At 36.5% G+C, this 20,902-nt stretch overlaps 1 protein-coding gene across 1 annotated transcript in view; it reads left to right on the top strand.

Moving 5' to 3' along the window:
* The first annotated feature begins 1,037 nt into the window (after window positions 1–1,037).
* Window positions 1,038–20,902, top strand: part of LOC145664958 (sodium-independent sulfate anion transporter-like) — a 128,606-nt gene continuing 108,741 nt past the window's right edge. The window contains exon 1 of the mRNA XM_081732097.1: window positions 1,038–1,263. The gene's annotated coding sequence lies outside the window, so the exon portion shown is untranslated. The remainder of the gene's footprint in view (window positions 1,264–20,902) is intronic.

The raw sequence follows: 20,902 nt of genomic DNA, 5'->3' as shown, positions 1-20,902 counted from the left end.
TGTCGATTATAGTCGACGTGTTAAAATTTGTCTGTATCTTAGGTTTGTCGATTGTAGTCGCCAAAGGTTTTCTGTGTGATTTCTATTGTTTATCGAAAACAATAGAACACAAACAAAAATGAACGGTACAAATTTGGTGACTACTCTCGACAAAGCCAAGATACGGAAAAACAAAGTTTAACACGTCGACTATCGTCGACATTCGCATTTTAAGGAAATTTGGTTCTGTCGACAAAAGTCGACTTCCTCTGTGAAAGGGTTAAATTATAATTATTCCAATCACCTAATAAAAATCATATAATCATTTAATATTATTATCCATGTATTTACACTTTGTTCTTTATGTTTCCTAGCTGTCTATTCGTAGAAGGCTTTTGACATTTGATAACCACTTTTTTCCCTCGATAACAAATCTTTCTCCTTTAATTGTGAATAAATCAGTCTTAATAAATGTGAACTAGACACATCCTTGCCTGCTACTGATAAGCTTCCTTTCTCTTCGTGGGGCAGCATTGATCAATCTACCAAATAAAACCTCATCCCTGGAAGGTGTAAAGAAGTGCTTAGTTTTCGTTTCGCCATGACAACTTGACCGATATCCTGGAACAAAACACGTTGGTATATTTAACAGATTGAACTATCAATCATAATAATAATAATAATAATAATAATAATAATAATAATAATAATAATAATAATAATAATAATAATAATAATAATAATAATAATAATAATAATAATAATAATAATAATAAAAGTGCATACACTGAGTGCTTTGTTTACTAGTTTATTGAAAAGTTAGAAAATGTAACATACCATTGTCTGTCAGTTATTTCAAGTGTTTTTTCTAAACTTAGTCTGCACGGTTTTAAGTTAAAATCTGAAATTTCTCTTAAGTAGAAATTTCGATTATGGTATCGACCATTGTGGTTAATATTATTCATTTTCTGAACTCGAAGATTTTGCTCGTGGTTGGCGTAAAATAAATGAAGAGAAAGTTATTTGTTTTTCTCGAGTAGCCTGTGAGTGACGTAAGCTGTGCTTTCTGCTGGCCGTGGCAGTGGCAGGCCAGCCCGTATCTATCTGTCCTTGCGAACTACTATAACATACGTATGTAACTTTGGTCGAAGTTTGTTCTTTAGCATGTGTCTGCGTGTTTATTGAATGAGAGAGACACCTGTGATCATATTAACGTCATCCTGCAAGTACAAATTAATCAAACAACAGGTTCTGTTTTGTGATTTTTAGTTGATGATCGTTAGAGTAAGTACTGTTTACTTCTTCATTCATATTTTAGCTACTTTACGTTGTTGGGTTTATATATTTTTCTTTGTTTATTATGAATAAAAGCTCTCTCTATATATTTATCTTGTAAAGCGTCAGTTAAAGTTAAGTTTAATTTTATTTAAAATGTTATATATCGATACAGCCTCTCAGAAATTAATATTTATATGTTTCATGTTTCTTCTCCGAATGGCAATAAACTGCTTGTTCTCCAAATGATAAACGAGTTTTTTTTTTTTTTTTGATTGAATTTGTGTTTGTCGATCGTGTAGCAGTGAGGATATATAAGAGGTAAACCTACAGCTTAACGTGTGATCCGAACAACACTGGAGATCCCGCATGGAACTGAACCCAGGTTTCTCAATTCCAAATGCGCGTACGCTATCTGCATAGCCACGAGGGAGTTATTTCTACAAACTTGTGTTAGCGTAAATTTACTTTATGCACATTAAAATATAAGGTAGATTAAATATAAGGCCCCTCCAGTTCTATTATGAACGACTTGCATGTAATACTGGTATTGTATATTCAGAATGTAAAATTGCTTCCTACTACCTTTCTGGATAATAAATCTCATAAAGAGGGAAATCTTTAAGACCAGGGAATGAATAGGACGGAGCTCACGTTTTTATATTAATGCTACGTACTGGATCAAAATCGCTCACAAAGTGGGGTGTCCAAAACAACTTCATAGGGTTTTTCGTTACAAACGACCGTAAAGAGTATGGTAGATTAGGTCATTAGAAATATTAGATATCGTACCAAAGAAAACACTATATGAGACGAGCAAATTATTCGTTTTTGCGTGCAGTTTTACTTTTGGCACACCACTCCAAATAATTATTTCACTAATTTCCTTCTTATTGTCTCCTAAAAGATTTTCGGTGGCAACATGAAAATATCGTCTTGCATAGATAAAATTCAAGGGGGCTGCCAAGAGTATTTGTTGAAAAATTACAATTCTTTCACGATTTGCGTAAAAAATGGCTTCCGTATATGTGTCATGAAACTACCGTGCAAAAAAAAAAAAAAAAGAACAACCTGTTCTAGGTGTCCACTAAAAAGCACGAATCCTGTCTAACCGAATTAGGGCAGGATGATGCTGATGGGAGCAGGCGTGTCAGCGAAACGCGTGGGTTGGGTATGTATGGGTATACGCGTAAGCGAGGGTAGTGGAAAGAAGTGGATTTTGAGAATGATATACTAGTAACGCTCCACTTTTAAACATAAAATTCAGCTTCTGTACACTGTGCCGCAGGAATATACTACTGATGGAAAATACCATCTAATAGAGTCATCTTTCATATGCATTCACTCACTTTATCCGTCGTAAAGCAGTGTAACGGTTTTACACTAGTAACCTTACACTTGTAAATCTAATATACAACTGTATTGTTTTATATATATAATTCTGTCGCTTGTAGAAAATTGTTTCTTATAAATATGTCTTTTCATGCAAAGTATTCAATTTTACCTGTAAATTTCCCAAAATGAGGTGCGCTAGAACTGCATAAGCACCCTTTTTTGCCTGGTAAATTTTCACAATTATTACAAAAGTTGAGGAACTGTCTAGAGTAGCTCCAAATATAATAATCGGAAAGTGCTTCTTACTAACAATTTATCGCACAGATTTTGAATGCGGGTTCGAATTTATATAACTTATATTTATCTTTCGTGAGTGAAATAGTATCCTCTTTTCTTTCCTTTATGCTGTAACATGCCGACTTTGTACAGGTAAATTTAAAATAAGCCACCGGAAGTACTTGTTCAAGAGTTACTATTGCATAAATAATTACCTACTAATACCTTCTAGCCGAGTTAAATACTGAAGAGTAGGTCCAGAAATATGAAAAATAACTACGTAAAGTTTAAAGGAAAGAAAGACATTAGACCTATGTCATAAAAACTACACTACATGAAACACAAGCCAACTTAACTCACAAACCAACTTGTGTTAGGTGGCCACTAAAAACCACTAATGCTACCTGAGTCCGACAGGAGAACAGCAGTTGGCTCCGGTGGGGTGCGTCTGTAGGGAGTAGGCGCGTTAGCGGTTGTACAAAACTAAAATAGTGAAAAAAAAAAAAAAAAAAAAAAACACTTCATATAACGTAAGAACGCATGCCTTGCTTCTTGGATATCTTTGCGGGACTTCTATGGTCACATAGAGTATGTAGATTAGTTACAAGGCAGGAGGTTTGAAACAATGACACATTATACTGTATTGCCAATGTATCTAATATGGCCGCAATACGTGCCTTTATATGTTCCAAGATGAAAGTTAATTTTTCTCCATAATTGGTCACCGTACAGTGATGGCCTTTATTAATTTTAATGCTAGAATTTCGTATATTTGTGCCAATTTCCCCGTGAATTTTGATATATAAGGGACCAGCTACGGAACTTAACCATAAGTTTTTTGTTCGGAATATTTCTCTCTTGTTTTCGAGACCCATTCTCAAATAATTGTCTACAGATTGATAACATGTGTGGAAACTGCTGTGGCATGGAAATAATAACTTGCTATCATATTACCTTGTGTCGTGTTATGTGCAATTATTTCACGAGTTAATTCACTTGTAAAGTGTTAGAAATGTCTTCTTAAGATAGGAATTCGTGGGTGCAGATTTTACATTAGGACGACTTTCCCATACGGATGTAATTACTTGTTCGGATATATGTAATATAAAAAACTGTGCGAAAAAGAGTAACCAGCTTGTGTTAGGTATCCACTAAGAGCGAGAATGCTATCTTTATTGAGTCAGAGCAAAGGTATCCGTATGGGCGTTAGTTATGGAGGGTATGTGGATAAATGATTGTTGAAGGAGTGCTTTATATCGAAAAAAAAAAAGAAAAAGAAAAAGAAAAAACAGCGTACTTGTATAGGTTAGAAACTTGGGCATTGTTTCGCACTACTAAACATAAAATACTTACTCCCTACATTGTGCAGAAACACTCCCTGGATAGAACAAAATAGTCTTTCATATGCGCTCACTCATTTTAACCATAGTATGGCTTCTGTATTGATTTAACATTTGGAATCTTACACTTATAAAGTACTAGTTTGTACATTGTGTATAAATTCTCTGCCATTAGAAATTAATATCCTAAATAGTTCTCTTCCATATTGTAATGTCCCACGCATTGGATCTTGTTTACAAACAACCAACACGTGGTTATATTTGTAAAATAAATAAATAAAAGTTGGTGCCTTCCATTTTAACTCAGGCAAAAAAATATAAAATTGTACCGTCACCATCTCAGATATTGTTGAAACTTTTTTAATAGCAACTAGACATGTTTTTAAGAGACCCATATTTTTTTGTTTTCTCGAAAAAACTTTTCCCGCCAATGATGGGCCATCAAAGACGGGGAGTACAATTTATGAATTGTGGAAGACATGGAAAATGGTCAACTTCGGAGCCTCACCATTCGGCTATGGAGACAGGTAGAGTTATAATTCTTGTTGTGGTATGTACATAGGGATATAAATAAACTACATTTTATTATAGTTTGGTTTGCGCATGCGTATCTTTTTGTACATAAATTAACAAATGAACGTCAATTTATCTGAAAAGTCGAAGTTTGCGAATTTTTTTTCGAGAACTTCCGGTTCGAATTTTAAAATTCTGTTTTCACGGTTGATAAGACCTGGTTACCCGCTTTCCGAAAAAAAAAATGTATTGCTTCTGTGTGCAACCGTTTTGTCGCAAAAAAAATTCGAGAAATTGTAAAATTTTCAAAAGTCGCCATTTTGGGGCGCCATTTTATCTAAAACACCATCTTTTAAAATTCTGAAATTTTGTCAGATGGTTCAACTTTGCATGAATTAACTGCAGCCTTTTAAAGTTAGCGAAATTTCGTTAACTTTGATGTCACAGTTAGCAACACTGGGAACAATAAAAGTGCAATGATTTGATGATGTTTGTGGTTCACATTCATTAAATGAAGAATAAAAGGTTTTCTTGACTGTTTTTTTTTTTCATTATTTTGATTAAAAAGGCTCTCTGAAATAGTAAAATGAGCCTCACCTACTCCTCCGTTTTCTTAAACCGAAATAATCTGAGGTGGAAATTACGATTACGAAACACACAAATTTTAAGTTTACTTGAAATCCAATAAATTCTGATGATCTACAAAAAGCCTAAACTATTACCTCAGTGATGATTTGGAATTATCCGAAGTCTCAATTAAGTGCGATGTCATTACAGTGATCGAAGTTGACCAATGCTCCTAAGTTGACCATTTACCATGTCTTCTACAATTCATAAATTGTACTCCCCGTCTTTGATGGCCCATTACTTGGCGGGAAATTTTTTTTCGACAAAACAAAAAAATATGGGTCTCTTAAAAACATGTCTAGTTGCTATAAAAAAGTTTCAACAATATCTGAGATGGTGATGGTACATGCTCTGCCTGACTTGAAATGGAAGGCACCAGTTGCATTTTTCTACAACGTACTACTACAGAAGCATGCGACTGGAACATCTGGAGCGACTGGAGCATTGGAGCAGTTATAAAACAAGTAGGATCGCAGTGATTGGTATCAGTCTTTGGCTGGTCCTTAGTTTGCAGTGGAGCTTTGTAAGAATCTTACGTAATCCAAACCTTTAGCCTGCAATGAAGCTCTAGGTTTCTTTTTCCGCTTAGCTTGCAGAGGAGCTCTGTCGGGGCTTGAACTACTTTCTCCTCGCAGTGGAACATTGAGAGTTCTACCCCTCTTCCCTTAGCTTCCTTTGTGAAGAGTCCTTCCCGAGGTTATTAGGTCTAGGAACGTCTATTAACTCAAACATTAGAGAACTTGTACTTATTTTGTGTTATACTATTCAGAACGGAATTTGTTAAATAAAATTGGGAGAAGAACGATTCCGCAGTATAATTGCTCTACCTAAGCAGAACTTTACGTGATGTAAGCGCCGGGTATTGATCCCGGTACCTCTCACAGGCTTTACAATATGTACTCATTCATTGTAGTCGTAAAATTACAATTTTAGTATTGGTCCATTTTAGACCTGCACCGACTGCATACGAACTTAAAGAGAGAAGATGTATGGCTGTTGGGGAGAGTGAGCTGGGTAGCATAATGGTTATTGCATCTGCAATGTAAGCGGGAATTTGATTTAGTCTTGCATTTTTTCAATGTATATCATAAATAAAGTGCCGTAACAACAAGTATGAAGAACGCGCCAATCTGTGCTAGATGATCACTATAAACTAACTTTGCCTCTAGTCCGGTTCATGGCAGAGCGAAGCAGAAAGTACGCGATATTGTCTGCGTAGAGAAAGACAGTTGCAAAAAACACGCACCAATCTGTGCTAGGAAGCTTTTCATTAGAGCTGCATAGTGTTGAACTGCAATTGAATCGTCAGTTTTAAGAAGGGAATAGGTCCAAAGTACGAAATGTTGAGAAATCGAAGAAAACTGCGTAAGTGGTACAGTTTGTCGTGGAACTTAAGAATTGCTCGCGTATAAAGCGAAGCTTGCAGATAATTTTGGAGGTAATATAGTGAACAAAATGTCATTTCACCATGTTTTGGTCTTTATTCCCTTCTTGAAAGTCTCATTCTGAAAATGCGCTTTCAGAACACGGTACTAAACTATATGCTTCTCAGTGCAATGTGTATATTGAATAGTAATTGGCAAGCATAAGTTCCCATTAACCTACGGTTGCCATATCAAAATTTTCGAATGCCAGACATTCTTTCATTAAAAGCGTGAGGTTTCAGAAGAACAAAGCATACTTTAATTTTTGAATATAGCCTCTTTTTCCTACCTTCCAATAAGACAAGAAGCTTATTAAAGAAGATTGCAGGTAGATACACCACTCGTCGAACCATAAATACTAATAAACTGGCAATACTTCTCTACATGTTTCTCTTGTTTCACCCTTTCTCTCCATTGTTGTATGTGTTAAGGGGTTTGGTTTACCAGAATTCCTTATATTTACCCTGTCTGTCCGTGTGTCCGTCCGAAAGACAAAATAATATGTGAGCATACGTCCGAGAGAGAGAAAAAAATCTTATGAACTTTATGATTTATCACCATTAGGGTTGCCAACTGGCCGGAAATATTGCTGTTATTTTGATTAAAGCCGGTGACCGGTACAAACTTCTTACTAGCCTCTTTATGACCGGTTTCTTTCAAATCTGTATCTATAAGTGAAAAAGTTTGTAAACAGAACGCTGCAGCCTAGTTGTTGCGCACCTAATCCTACATTTCCCCACTCTCTTCTCCGCGACGACGATGTTTTGCAGTGTTGCAATCTGGAGGGAGCGGAATGGTCTCAGGATTTTCTACGACATTTGAGTGTAAATGCTGTATATTGACTGCACTAAATTTTTAATGCATTTTAATATTTTCTCTTTGAATATTAAATGAATTAAGTATGATTAGGGGTATTCCTTACCAATGTAATATATGAATTAAAAGATGGAAAAGTTCGCAATGAATCTTAATGAAAAATAAATAAATAAATGATAACAGAAATCACCTTCTAAATGTTTTCCATTTCTCCTTCAGTTTCACTCTCCCACTCATCTGAGTCTGTATCGGCCGATGAATCTGAGTCTTAATCGGTTTCACCAAATCTAGTTATCAGTTCATCTACACGCTCATCCACAAGTCCGTCTCTTTCAAAGTAAGAATCTTCAATTTTTTTCACGTGTTCACAACATTTTACCCATTTCTGTGGTGAATATTCATTAAATAACTTTCCCACTAATTCTTTCTTTTCATCCAGTGAATCGGAAATGCATTGCCTTGCTTTGCTCTTGATCCCCCCCCCCCCCACACGTAAGTTCAATAGGATTTAAGTCTGCGTGGTAAGGTGGAAGTCTTATTATAGTGTGCCTCGCGTTTATAAATTTCTTGTCAATCGCGTATTGTTTCACATAAGGTACATTTTGAATTCTTAAGAAAAATTGTCTTTTGTTCATTCTCCACAATGTATTTACTCTATTCTCCGCTTCAATTTCGGTTTCGTTTATAGGTTTGTTTGTCGCTGATAGCCACTGTATCATGTCGCTTTTAAGTGAAGACATAGATAGTCTTTTATTGATTTGAACATTGTGATAACTGGCATTATCAACAACAACAACGCTGTTTTCGGGAAGATTAGGAAGTAGCTTTTCATCGATCCATTTTGAAAATTTTCTACTGTTCATGTCATCATGATAATCTCCATTTTTTTGCTTAGATTTGAACAATAATAGAGCATTATCAACAAACCCAAATTCCCCTCCTGCATGGACAATAATAAGACGTGGCCCTTTTCCAACAGTTTCTGTTGCACTTCACTCTTACTTTGTCAAGACGCCGGTACTGAATGTGATGCGTGAATGTAGGTTTCATCTCAGGCCGGGCCCGTGAATTAATAATGTGAGGCCCGACTCGAGTTAGAAATATGTGAGGCCCGACTCGAGTTGGCATTTAGGCCCGACCCAAGGGCGCCGATTTCTCTGTAAAGTTGGGGGGGGGGGGCATTCAGATGCAGAAGGTATATACATGAGGATTTTAAGACAAATTGCATTCAAATTATGCCAAATAATGTATATTCATAAACACAATAGGGGGCCCACATGACCTTTGGGACCTCGAACGTATAACTAGGGTGATAATTAAATCAAATATTTTAATTGCAACTATGCCAAATATTTTGATCCGCACTTCTGGAAGATGAACTAGCTGAAATAAAAGAAATCGTTGAACGAAGTTTTCTCTACGAGTTATCAGTTGTTATAGTTTTTTTTTTTTTTTTTTTAAACACAAGTTGTATCTTCGGCCTTGGAAGTTGAATAATTATTCATTCTTACTCAGAAGGATGGGGGGCGCAAAATGTTAAACATTATAACACTTGAGGCATAGTTTGTACTAACAGTAGACTGAAAGCAGCTTATTTGTTGTCTTATATTGACAAAAATACTTTTGTCAACTCGTCTCATTGAAGTAAGACAGAAATATTTCCCTTTCAGAAAGATGCGCCCCCCGTTCTGTATTCGCCCCTGGTTCAGTATCGTAATGTTCTAGTAGGCTCGGCTGTCAGTTCAGTCTTTAATGTGGAATCCAGAAAATTAAGCCATTCGCCTTTTGGTTTCTCTTCGTTATAAAGCTTAATAACGAACATACGCAGAATATACTACCGTAGAATACGAAGAGCTACCACCGCAACGCATTTTCAAAAGCGGGATTAAATGAAATGGACCACTGATGTGAGAATTACGAGTCGATACTGTAGGTATAACGCTACATGGTAATATTTGTCATTTATTTTAGCAGGTGATATTTGTTGTAGCATAAGTTTGCTGAGTTAGTATCACTGGTACTTTCAAGGCCAGATCAGTGGATGGAAGAGTAGTGGGGAGAGTAGTGGAATACGAAGTGCTCCGCAGCGATCTGCGCATCTTGGTTTGAAACTTGTCGAGTTATAGTACGAAGTATAGATTTAAAAAGTAATTTTCATTTTGTAAATCAAAAATTGTCACCTTTCACCATCTATTAAGGATTAATGTATTTTGTTCATCTGTTTAGATAATTTTAGAGATGACAGGGACTGTATTAGGGAAAATTTGAAATTTGCTTGAAAGGAATTTTGTAGGGTCTACATTTATTGAGAGTAAAAAAGGACTTCTTAAAGCAATTTCCTGTAGTTGAAGTATAAGTTTAAAGAAAAAAGAAAAAGTTTCCAAATCAAAAATTGTCACGTAAACATTAAAATACTTTTGCTCATGTGTTTCGATAACTTTAAAGAAGTGGTAGTTACTGGTAAATACAATAAAATGATCAATGCCGATTTCAGTTTCTCATTTATAGCGCAATATAGGCCTGCCTATTAAGCTTATTACTGAGTGTACTAAGGATATGCAGAATACAGGTGTTAATGCACTTTTGTTCACGATAGTACATGTCCTTCCCGTGGATGGGTCCGAACAGAGATACTTCACACTTACATAGACCTGTATCATGGGGAATTTTGAGGGGATGCCGAGTTTTTTATTTTCTGGAGTTGGCAACAATGATCACCAATTTTGGCCAGGATGTAGAGGAACAAGAAATTGTTGAGTTTATTGATGGAAATTGTATTCAAACCGGAAGTGTTAATCAACAATTTCCGGTTTCAGCGTTGATCACTATAGAACCAAAACTGTAGTAGATAGCGGGAAGCAGTTTGCTGCTATGTATTAAGAGTCTCAAAAGAATATTTCAGTTTAACGTCCCACTATTATGCCCTTTATGCTAAGGGAGATCATGATTATGGCAAGTGAATGGTGATCTAAGAATTGCTAAATAAGAATGAGGGAGCAAACGGGAGCACCCCAAGAGAATCCGCGGACACGATGTTGTCTACCACAAACTTAGATAGGAACCCACTGCAAATACTGGTGTCAATATTGATCCACAAATAGAACGAAACAGATAAGGCATACCGAAACGCGTTTTTAATCGATTTAGCGTTCAGGAAACAGGCACTACCTTCTATTTTAACATGCTATTCAAACCGGAAGTGACAAATCAACCATTTCCGGCTTAACGTTAATCACTATAGAGAAAAATCCTTAATAGTGAGAAGCGGCTTTCAGCAATCAATTAAGTATCCCAAGAGCACATTCCTACCCGACTATAATCTCTGTACTAAAACCAAAAGTGGTACACATCTATCACCACTTCCGGTTTCGATAGTAATTGATAAAATATCACGCTACACAGAGCAAATTCTTTCACATGGTGTACAAGTATTCATAACAATGATACTTGTTTCTTCCTCTCATTGCTCCACTGCTTCGTCGTCATCGAATGTGCCCAGGTTCAAAGGGCTGCTCTAGAATTAAATTCAATGAAATGTTTCAGAGAAGAAATCAATAGAATTGCTTATGAGTTATGCAGGGCCGCAGGAGCGGATCCAGCACCGACTTCTGGGGGGAGCGGTGGGTTGTCATACTGTTACTTTTAAGGGCTCCAAACTTTGGGATGGGTTTTATTTACATATATAAAATAAGAAAGTTTCCTCTTCTGGAGGGGGCGTTCGCCCCTGCAGGGCCGTCCATAACTTTCATGACCTTTCACTGTTGTCAGCTTCGTGTTTTTAAAACGCGCTACCAGCACAATTAAAAGATTGCTGAATTCCTGTATCATCAAAGGACTAACCTTTATTTATGTCACCGAAATGTATTCATAAGGATAGTAAACACATTTTAAATATATAATTTTATTTTGATTTAATCACTAGAGAAGCTATGATTATTTTGTCGCTGGTGGGAATTTCAAACTTGGAAAAAATCACGATTGAACGTAGACAACTAGAAGAAAAGAGATATTTTCCCAGGACCCCCAGTATTCGTCGAAGTTACTCCTCGTCTCTTATAGATTACATGGTTAGTAAAGACATTCACTTTGAACGGATGTAAGTAAATGAAATGAATTCTTTGAAGCCAATGTCCCACGATTATACCTGTTAGGCTAGTGCAGACGGATGTTTAAGGCAAATAAATGATTATGGAAAATTAGGTGAAATGAGAATCTGAGAGGAAACTGGAGTATCCTGAGAAAAAAAAAACACGGACACGCTGCTGTCCACCACAGATTTGCTTGGCCGGAGATCGACCAAGGGACCGCACGCACCAGAGGTAGGTCCAAGTGCTTTATCACTGAGCACGGAGGCGATGTGATGTCCAAAGTATCATTAGCAGGAAATCAGTCGTTCCTTCAAGCAAAGAAATTACACTTGAGGAAATAACTGCCAATATAAAGACGCAGTACGATGCATTATAACAACTATAAATATCATTCCATATGGGAGATTTTTTTCTTATCTTGACCTTGATAAATAGCTTAACCAAAGTGCTTTTTTCTTTCTTTCTTTTTTGCCGTACCAAATGTAGAGTAATAATCTGAATAAATGGTAACTATTGCAATCACTGTATGTAATTGTGATTATTAATAACTGATATGAAAATGAAGTGGATTCCCGGGAAGTCGTTAAATATCAGTCTTTAGAGTAGTGGTTCTCAAACTTGTTGTTACTGCGACCCACATTAAATAATAATAATAAAAAAAATATTTTGTGGCCCACCTGCTTTTATTCAAATACACATTGACATTCACATTCATGGTGGTGTATTTCAAAGCAATTAAATTTTGTAAATGATATCTCTTAATTCTAGTTCGTTCAATAGCAGTCCATGTGAATGATTGATATATAATTTATCTAGGGATGTTGTGAACGCCCTGAGCAACCACGAATATTACAAAGTCGAGCTCAATGCTTAAATTTTAATAAATCAAAATTTAGTTTTTCTTTTCGGCCTATTGTAAATATCTCACTTTCAAACTAAATTGTAATGTAGATTTATGAATATAATGGCCCTGTCGGTGACGATCGAGCAAACAAATATAATGTAAATTTCTTTCTCAATAACTGCATCATATGAAATTGTACGTATGCACAAAGATGATTGAAGTGTTTCCTTGGAAGAGTAACACAGAGGTAACACTACTCGGGATAGGCTTTCAGTCACGCACTCTCTTTCCATCGTAGCGCAGCATCCCTACTGACTGTACAACAGGAGGGTTCTGAGTAACCACTTTGCCTACTCTCTACCTCCAATTTTAATTTTCTCAATAGTACTTCACAACAAATGTTTCTGCATCAAAATAAAATTTTCATAATTAAAAGGAAAAAATCCTAGCGACCCACCAAGAAACGGCCTGCGACTCACCAATGGGTCGCGATCCACACTGAGAAGCATTGCTTTAGAGTGTTTCTTGTTAAAAAGTAAATTCCTGACGAGTAGAACGCATGAATTTACTTATACAGCTTATTAAAGATCCAATGCGTTTCTATTTTTCCGTAGTTCTTATTTTTTAAATTTTAAAAAATAGACATTTTACGGACAATTTCCTTAACAATTTTAATTATGTCTCATGTGACAAGTAAAAGCGTTTGCTCCATAGAGTCGGTACTGTACATCCACTTTCTCAACACAGTCCCCATTAAGAACTACACACTTGCGCCACCGGTGTCGCACGTAGTATGGACAGTGGGAATATTCTCGGGTTTTCTTCCCTGACACATAAATTCCCGGCAGGGAATTTATTTACATCTCTTTACTTTATTTTCCAAATTATAAAAACCATATGACCAATTACTTTATTATCATTTACTTCAAGATTTAAATAGTTTGGAGGTTAAAAAATTGAAATTCGTTGACTGTACTTTATATAACTAAGTAATAATATGATTTTTTAATTTCCATTTCCATTTGCGCTAGAAAGTAGCAAAGTACTATTTTATAAATGATCAAAAGGAACCAGTTTGTAAAGTAATCTAGAAATTCTGTAGATGTAAAGGTGAAATACTATCAATACATCCGGAACCACCATCAGTAATAGATGTAAGGTTTGTCTGTTGTCTCTCCAATTTCGCTCTCTGAGAAATAATCAGATATTGAATAAAGAAATCTCTGTAGTTGTAAATACATATACTTTTAAAGTGTAATGTTTACATATCAAAATTAGGATTGCTTCTCGGCATGTTTCATTAGTACCGGTGTTTCCGAACCTGTGTTCATTAAGATTTGTTTGCTTTTACGTGTGTATTCATGTACCAAGCTTTGTTGGCGAATTTTTGTAACACCGTGTATATTGTTCGAAATAGCCTATCTTCTTAGAGATTTAATAGTGCACAGTAAGAATACAGTAACAAAGCACAGTGGACCTCAAATCAACATTTCATATAGGCCTATATGCCATCCCACCTTACAAATTTTTCGAGAGACTATGTATGTTTTCTGGCAGTTACCAATTGAATTTGTTCATAACATTTAAAAATTTAATATGATTATAATATTAGTAGTAGGGTCAAGTTTAGAAAATCCACTTACATTATAAATTTAAACTCTTTAGCGGTGTAAATGTATGTCTACTTTCTATACCAAATGTTTTCTTACATATTTACTCGCATGAAACACTGTAAGTAAACATACATTTATACTATAGTCACTAAATAGCATAAAATGATAATAAAACAATATAATACCGTTCAGAATATATATTTTAAAGAATTTTCTGGAGACAACAGTAATAAGTATACTGTGGTAAAAAAAACGAATTTTATTTTGAAATCATAATATACCGGTAGTGATAGAATCCAATTTTCTTTGTGTTTGTACATAGATTCCCGGAATATTCCCATTTTTTGGGAATCTTCCCAGCGAATATTTCCGAAAAGTATTTTCCTGGAAATTTACCCATCACTAGTCGCACCCACGTGCGGACAGCATCTTGCAGTTCCGCGAAGTCGGCGAAATAATGTCCACGCAACGGTTTCTTTAATGCATTGAATAGGTGATAATCAGAAGGGTCCAAGTAAGAAAAATAAGGTGGGAGTTGCAGCATCGGGAACTCTAGCTCATTAATGGCAGTCGTGGTTCACCGACTCGTGTGGAGACGAGTGCTGTCGTGTTGCAGGAGCACAACTTTCGCCCATTTTCCTGGTCGTTTCCTCTGAATTTTACGGCGCAAACTCCGCAGCGTCGTCACTTATAACTCGCTGTTAAAGGCAGGGTTGAAAAAAAAAACAACAAAAAGAACGATTTTTATGTTTAAAACCTGTTTTTTTTTGTTTAAAAAAAAAACATGTTTAAAATGTTTATTTCGTTTAAAACAATAATCTAAATAGGCATATATATTACAGTTTTACACTCTTAGGTATTGCTTGCAATCTATATTCAAGTGCTAGATCAAATTTCGGGAACTTCTCTAATCTCGATCCGCCCAAATGTTCAATTCCGGAGAAAGAAATCGGGACTTTCCCGATCTCCGTTCACAGAATATGTAGTTTAGTTTCTTTGTGTTACGTTCTACTGGTCGTCTGCATTCTTAATCTTTAAACGCCCATTGACGCAACTGCGTGTCAGGGCTTGAAACCTCAATAGCTCAGTCTTAAACCTCAAATTAAGGCTGGAAGATGGTTTTGGTATCAATTTATTCCTGAAAGATGCAGCTTTGCTGGTGTGCATTTTATGTATATGGGAGGAGGGTAAATATCGTGTTTTTTTTTTTTTCAAGAGATTTTTGGGGGGCCATTCCCCCGCTTGGGGGATAGATTCATAAAAATTGTTACGTGAAGCAATGAAGTAGGACACTACATGGTAATATCGTGTATTTGTACTTCTTGCTTATATGGGGGAGAAAGGATGGGGCGAAGTTAGACATTTTTTTTTTTAACGTAAATTACATTTATTTTACAACAAACATCAATAGCTCAGTCCTTAATTAAGGTAGAAAGATTATTTGGTACCAAAGTATTTTTGAGGGATGAAGCTTTCCGTCAGTTGCATTTTATGTATATAGGGGGTACGTATGTATGGCCGAGAAAGGGAGGATAAAGTTCGTTTTTTTTTAAATTTTTCATCAATTTTTTTTTCAGTTTTGGCGGGTGTTCATCCCCCCTTTTTGGTACATCCATAAAAATTGGTATGTGAAGCAATGAGATTAATGTGGTTAATTTACATTTATTTTCGGGACGGTCCCATATAACACAAGATATATTTCACTGAAGTGACCTAGAAGCATAATTCTTGTTCGTATACATGTGTGCAGCAAAAATGATTTGCATATGGACATGGTACTAGTGGGGGAAGGGAGAGAATGTATAATTCAATGAATGTTTTCTGTGTATATATATATATATATATATATATATATATATATATATATATATATATATATATATATATATATATATATCCTACATAAAACGAATTCATTACGCAATGGCAGCAATGGCTACCATTTCTTACATTATTGTCACAAGTATGTGGCCTACACATTCATCATTTTGTCAGCGTAGGGTGGCTGCAAGGGTTGCCAGGGCCTCGCAAAGTCAATATTTTTACATTTTTAATAACTTTTTATGTCTGTTCTTTTTCTACGAATACGGCGGAAATTTCACGAATGTTACCTCATTGGAATTTGTGGTCTATAAGCTTTCCAATGGTATATAACTCATGACTCTGTGATAATTAGGGGGGTCACCAGAGCCCCAAATGCGAGAGTCTACCATTTTGTTAAAATCCCTGGCGGGCGTCTCGAGTTAATTGTGTTGTTATGCCGTAGACATTAATCATTATTAGCTACGCATGTTGCAGATAGAGATGTATCTTGAAAACTGTTTAGTTAAAATACGAGTATGTCATTTGCTCCTTTTAGGCTAGTCACTGCTCTTTTCTGAGTTGTATTGTATTTGTCAGAGCATTTCTTCTAGCTTATAATGTGAGAACTGTTCATTATTATGGAAATGATAGTGATCAAAAAATACCCAAGTTTTGAATTTGTGAATTTGGATCTTAGAATAGTGTAAACCACCGTTATTCTTGGAAATTAAGAAATGTTCAAATACTTCACTTAAATTTCTGTTGGTTTAGTTATACGTACACTGATGTGCAGAATTTCATTCAGTAATTGCTGTTATAATAAGAATATAACTCTGTTTGTAATTTACTCCATGCACAAATCCTGCGGAGGATGGGTTGTTTGTTAGAAAATTAAATTAACTTACTCAATCTTATATTTAGTTGTTTTAAACATGTTCAACCACCATCGGAAAAAAACACGTTTAAAACAATTTGTTTAAAACGTTTAAAACAAAGTGAATAAAACAACAGCCCTCGTTTTAAACACTTGTTTTAAACATTTTGTTTTAAACATATCAACCTTGGTTAAAGGTTGTCCGGGTTCCGCCCAGTCAATGAGGATAATTCCATCCTTGTCCCAGAAGACTGTGACCGTGCGTTTGCCTATAGTGGACTTGTACGGAACTTCTTTGGTGTGGGGTTGCCTTTATGCTTCCACTGCATTGATTGGGCTTTGGTCTCTAGCTCATGGTAATGCAGCAAAGTCTTGTCGCCAGAAACGATTTTGGACATGAAACCTTCTGGATCTCGGCTGTATCGTTGCAGATGATCTCTCCTCACGTACTTACGCTGTTGGCTTTATGCTGCAGTCAGGGATTAGGGAACCTACCTTGCAGGTCCTGCGGCCGCCTCCAGTTCCATGAACGTGATGCACCTGTTAGCTGAATAAGCTGCTCCGCTCTTGAAATGTTCACTGGTGTTGTCACCGTCACTTTCCTTCCAGAACATGTTCCTTCTCCGTTGATGTGCGGACACTGTTTAGCCGTTCACCCAGTTGTTTACGGTTTTGCGTGACTGTGCTCACTTTCTACGCACTGTCACCAGTCACCTGTGAATTTCCGCAGTCTGTACATCCTCTTTCCACAGAAACCACGTTCTTCAGCACTGTATTTGTTGATCACCTTCCATGTTGTGCGCTCACGTATTTACAGCTGATGGTGAAATGTGCTGTAGTTTCCCGGGATTACACTTCTCTGTATTGTTCGTCCACCTGAAGACAGATCTAAGTACTACTTCCTTCCAACTGCAATGATGAGCTCAATGGTAGACCCTAAAAGAAGGGAAAAAAAAAGGAAGGTGTAAATCAATATGGAATGCCCCTCTTATTTCTTCTGCTTTGCAGGTCAAACTAACAGATGTAGGAATGCGCACAAGTCGAGTCGAGATATAAGCCTGTTTCGACTCGACTCGAAATCGAGACGAGACGTCTCGAAATTCAAGTCGAGACAAAATATACGCACACATCAGCCAGAACATTATGTCTACCTACCTAATTGTTAGTATGTTCGCCTTTGGCACGGATAACAATGTCGACGCCTCATGGTATACATGCAATGATCTTTGGTAGGTCGCTGGAGAGAGTTGACACCACATGTGCACACACAGGTCACCTAATTCCCGTAAATTCCGGGGAGAGGGGCGATGCGCTGTGACGTTATGTTCAATCACGTCCCACATATGTTCGATTGGGTTCAGATCCGGCGAGTTGGGAGGCCAGCACATCACTTGATCTCGATAGATTAACTATTAAGTTTATGCGTTCTGTACCTTTCTAAAGTAATACATTCTAAAATTGGTTTCATGGCTGTTTCTGAGTGAATACTTTCTTCAAAATAATAATAAAAATTATTGAAAGATTTTCAAGACGTTCGAGTCGAGAAATACATTTCTCTCGGCTCGTCTAGAATTTACAAAGTTTGCCTCGACTCGAATTCGAGTCAAGTCGAGATTCGAGACATGTCTGGACTCTTGCGCATCCCTAAACAGATGCACGTACACATGATCGCTTAGAGTTTACAAGGTGGCACATCAACAAACCACAAGACTTCTGTAATCGGGGGTGATGAGAGAGAATGTTTAGTTTATACGAAGGAGGAAACCTGTTAAAACATTCTAGGATATGCTGTTTTACAAAGACATGCTCAAAACTGAGAATTTCGCAAAATGTCATCTCTCTATGATTTACGGTTCCCGAGATATGGCACCTTAAATCTCCCGAAATCGAAACTTTTTTTTTTTTTTTTTTAGCTAATATCTCGGGAACTCTAATAAAAGTCACGGGAAAAATTCCATCACTCTAGTTTTTGATGCTCTATCCAATGGAGAGCTCAAAATTGAAAAAAAAAAAAATACAAATAACTCACACATACAGAGAGAGAGAGGGAGAGAGATGGTTCAGTAGCGAACTTAAATTCGTTGAAAATACACAAGAAATAGTTCACTTCTGTGGTCTTTCTTTCTTTTCTTTTCTTTTTTTTTTTTTTTTTTTGTGACGTTCTGAAAAAATACCGAGACGATTTTGTTCATAGGATATGTCGTTTCTGATGAAATAGTCCACAAGATTATAGCGGCACGTGTACTATCAAGTTTACAACATGGTAATCACAACAAATGCAAGCTCAAAGATATAAACAAGCTGATAATATGTTAATGGAAGGGGTCAGAGAGTAAACACGAAAGAACAAAATATAATTTCTTCCCTGTAAATCTGCATAACTACTATACAAAATATGATAATATAAAACAACAGTTTTTGTGAATAATTTATAGACATTCTTTCTGATTTTATGTAATATGTAATGTTCTTATATAATGAAAGTAAGAATCAGCAGTGTAATACATTCTAATGGCTGTTATTTTAAGATCAATTCTAACTCGTGCTCTTACCATTGAACAATGTCAAGAAGTAACGGTTAACAAAGTACCGTAATAACGCTTTTCTAGATTCAGCAGTCAATAACCTTAACTCTTCATTGCTAGAACAGTTGAAAGTGGTACTGTCATACAAGGATTGGTAACGCTGAATTGTAATCAGAAATCTATCCTGAAGAACGTAGCTGTGCTATTTGCCGGCAATGTGCACGGGCAAAGACTGGGCGCCCGAACACAGATAACAAGATTTGCCGATCCCTGAAGCTAACTAACTTAGGGTAGAAACATACCGAAGATACCTCGCGATCGAGGTCGAAGTTAAAGACGCGGTCGCACCCTCGATACTGGCACAAACACATGGATTCAAATGGGTAAGCGCATGCCGAAGATGTACGCTATATCGCGACCGAGTTTGTTTTTACATCGATGTTCAGCGGAAGCATCCTGTGGCTTCTGTTCTCATTGGTTCTTCCTGAAGCGGTGCAGGGAATAAAGTCTTCATTTGTTTAGAATTTCGTCTGCAGAGGATTTTGTGTGTCTAAGGACTATCTCGGGAGAGTAATAGTAACTAAATACATGGTTCCCGGAAGTAGGAACTAAATACATGGTTCTGATTGGTTGGCGTTATCCGTGTTTTGACACGTAGCATACATATAGCAGAAATCAAGCGCATGTTGCTGTCGGTCGAGGTGGCTGAGCGTGCTAACGCAACGGGCTAGTAATGGAAATCACTTTTGGCGTGGGTTCAAACCCAGTCTAAGGAAAGTTTTTTAAATTTTCGTAACACTTTTTTCATTAAGATAAGACGAAAATAATGCTAAAAAAAAGTGATTTTATGCAGATAAGTAATAGTAGGAGTGGTAGTAGAAACGGGTTAGAAGCCCCACAGGGCTCGTTTTGTTCCATCTTGAACCCCATGGTATAAATTTTGTAACCAACTGAAAACAGCTGGCTAGGGTAGCACGCGAAAGAAAAAAAACTTCCGGGAGTATTACTCTCCCGAGTTGGACGTACTATTAAGTTTGATTATGAAGGCATATTAATAGAACTAGTGAGGAATGTTCCAGCAATATGGGATAAGAAAACCAATATAATAGGCACATTTTAAATAGAGAATGAAAGAAAATAACAATTGAAATGGGATAAGATATTCATATTTATTTTAGAATTATACTGTAGCTTATTATTATATAAGACCGTGGCGGTTACAGGGAAAGGGCTTTCGGGCTGAAGTCCGTAAATTGTGGAATTTGTAAAGGAAAAAAGAAGCTACTGTTAATCACATCTATGCTTAAAAACCCCACGGCCCCAATTCCGAGATTATTTTTTTTTAAAAGAAGTTTCTTCTAAATTCGTTACTGACATAAGGTCTACCTATAAAGACAGCCACGTATCCATAGGGAGTAAACGTCGAATAATAGAATTGCGGTGACGAAACTTCATATGCTGAAGTTATTGCCCCCTCCACCTCGAAACCTGAAGACATACCTTTTTAAAAAAATACTGGGATATGATTTCTCGCCTGAGTTGCGAAAGAGGGCATTTCTTCACATATAAT

Source organism: Thermobia domestica, chromosome 11 (assembly GCF_964235325.1).
Source record: "Thermobia domestica chromosome 11, izTheDome1.hap1.1, whole genome shotgun sequence".
In the NCBI taxonomy this organism is placed as follows: Eukaryota; Metazoa; Arthropoda; class Insecta; order Zygentoma; family Lepismatidae; genus Thermobia; species Thermobia domestica.
This window is presented reverse-complemented; position numbering and strand designations above follow the sequence as displayed.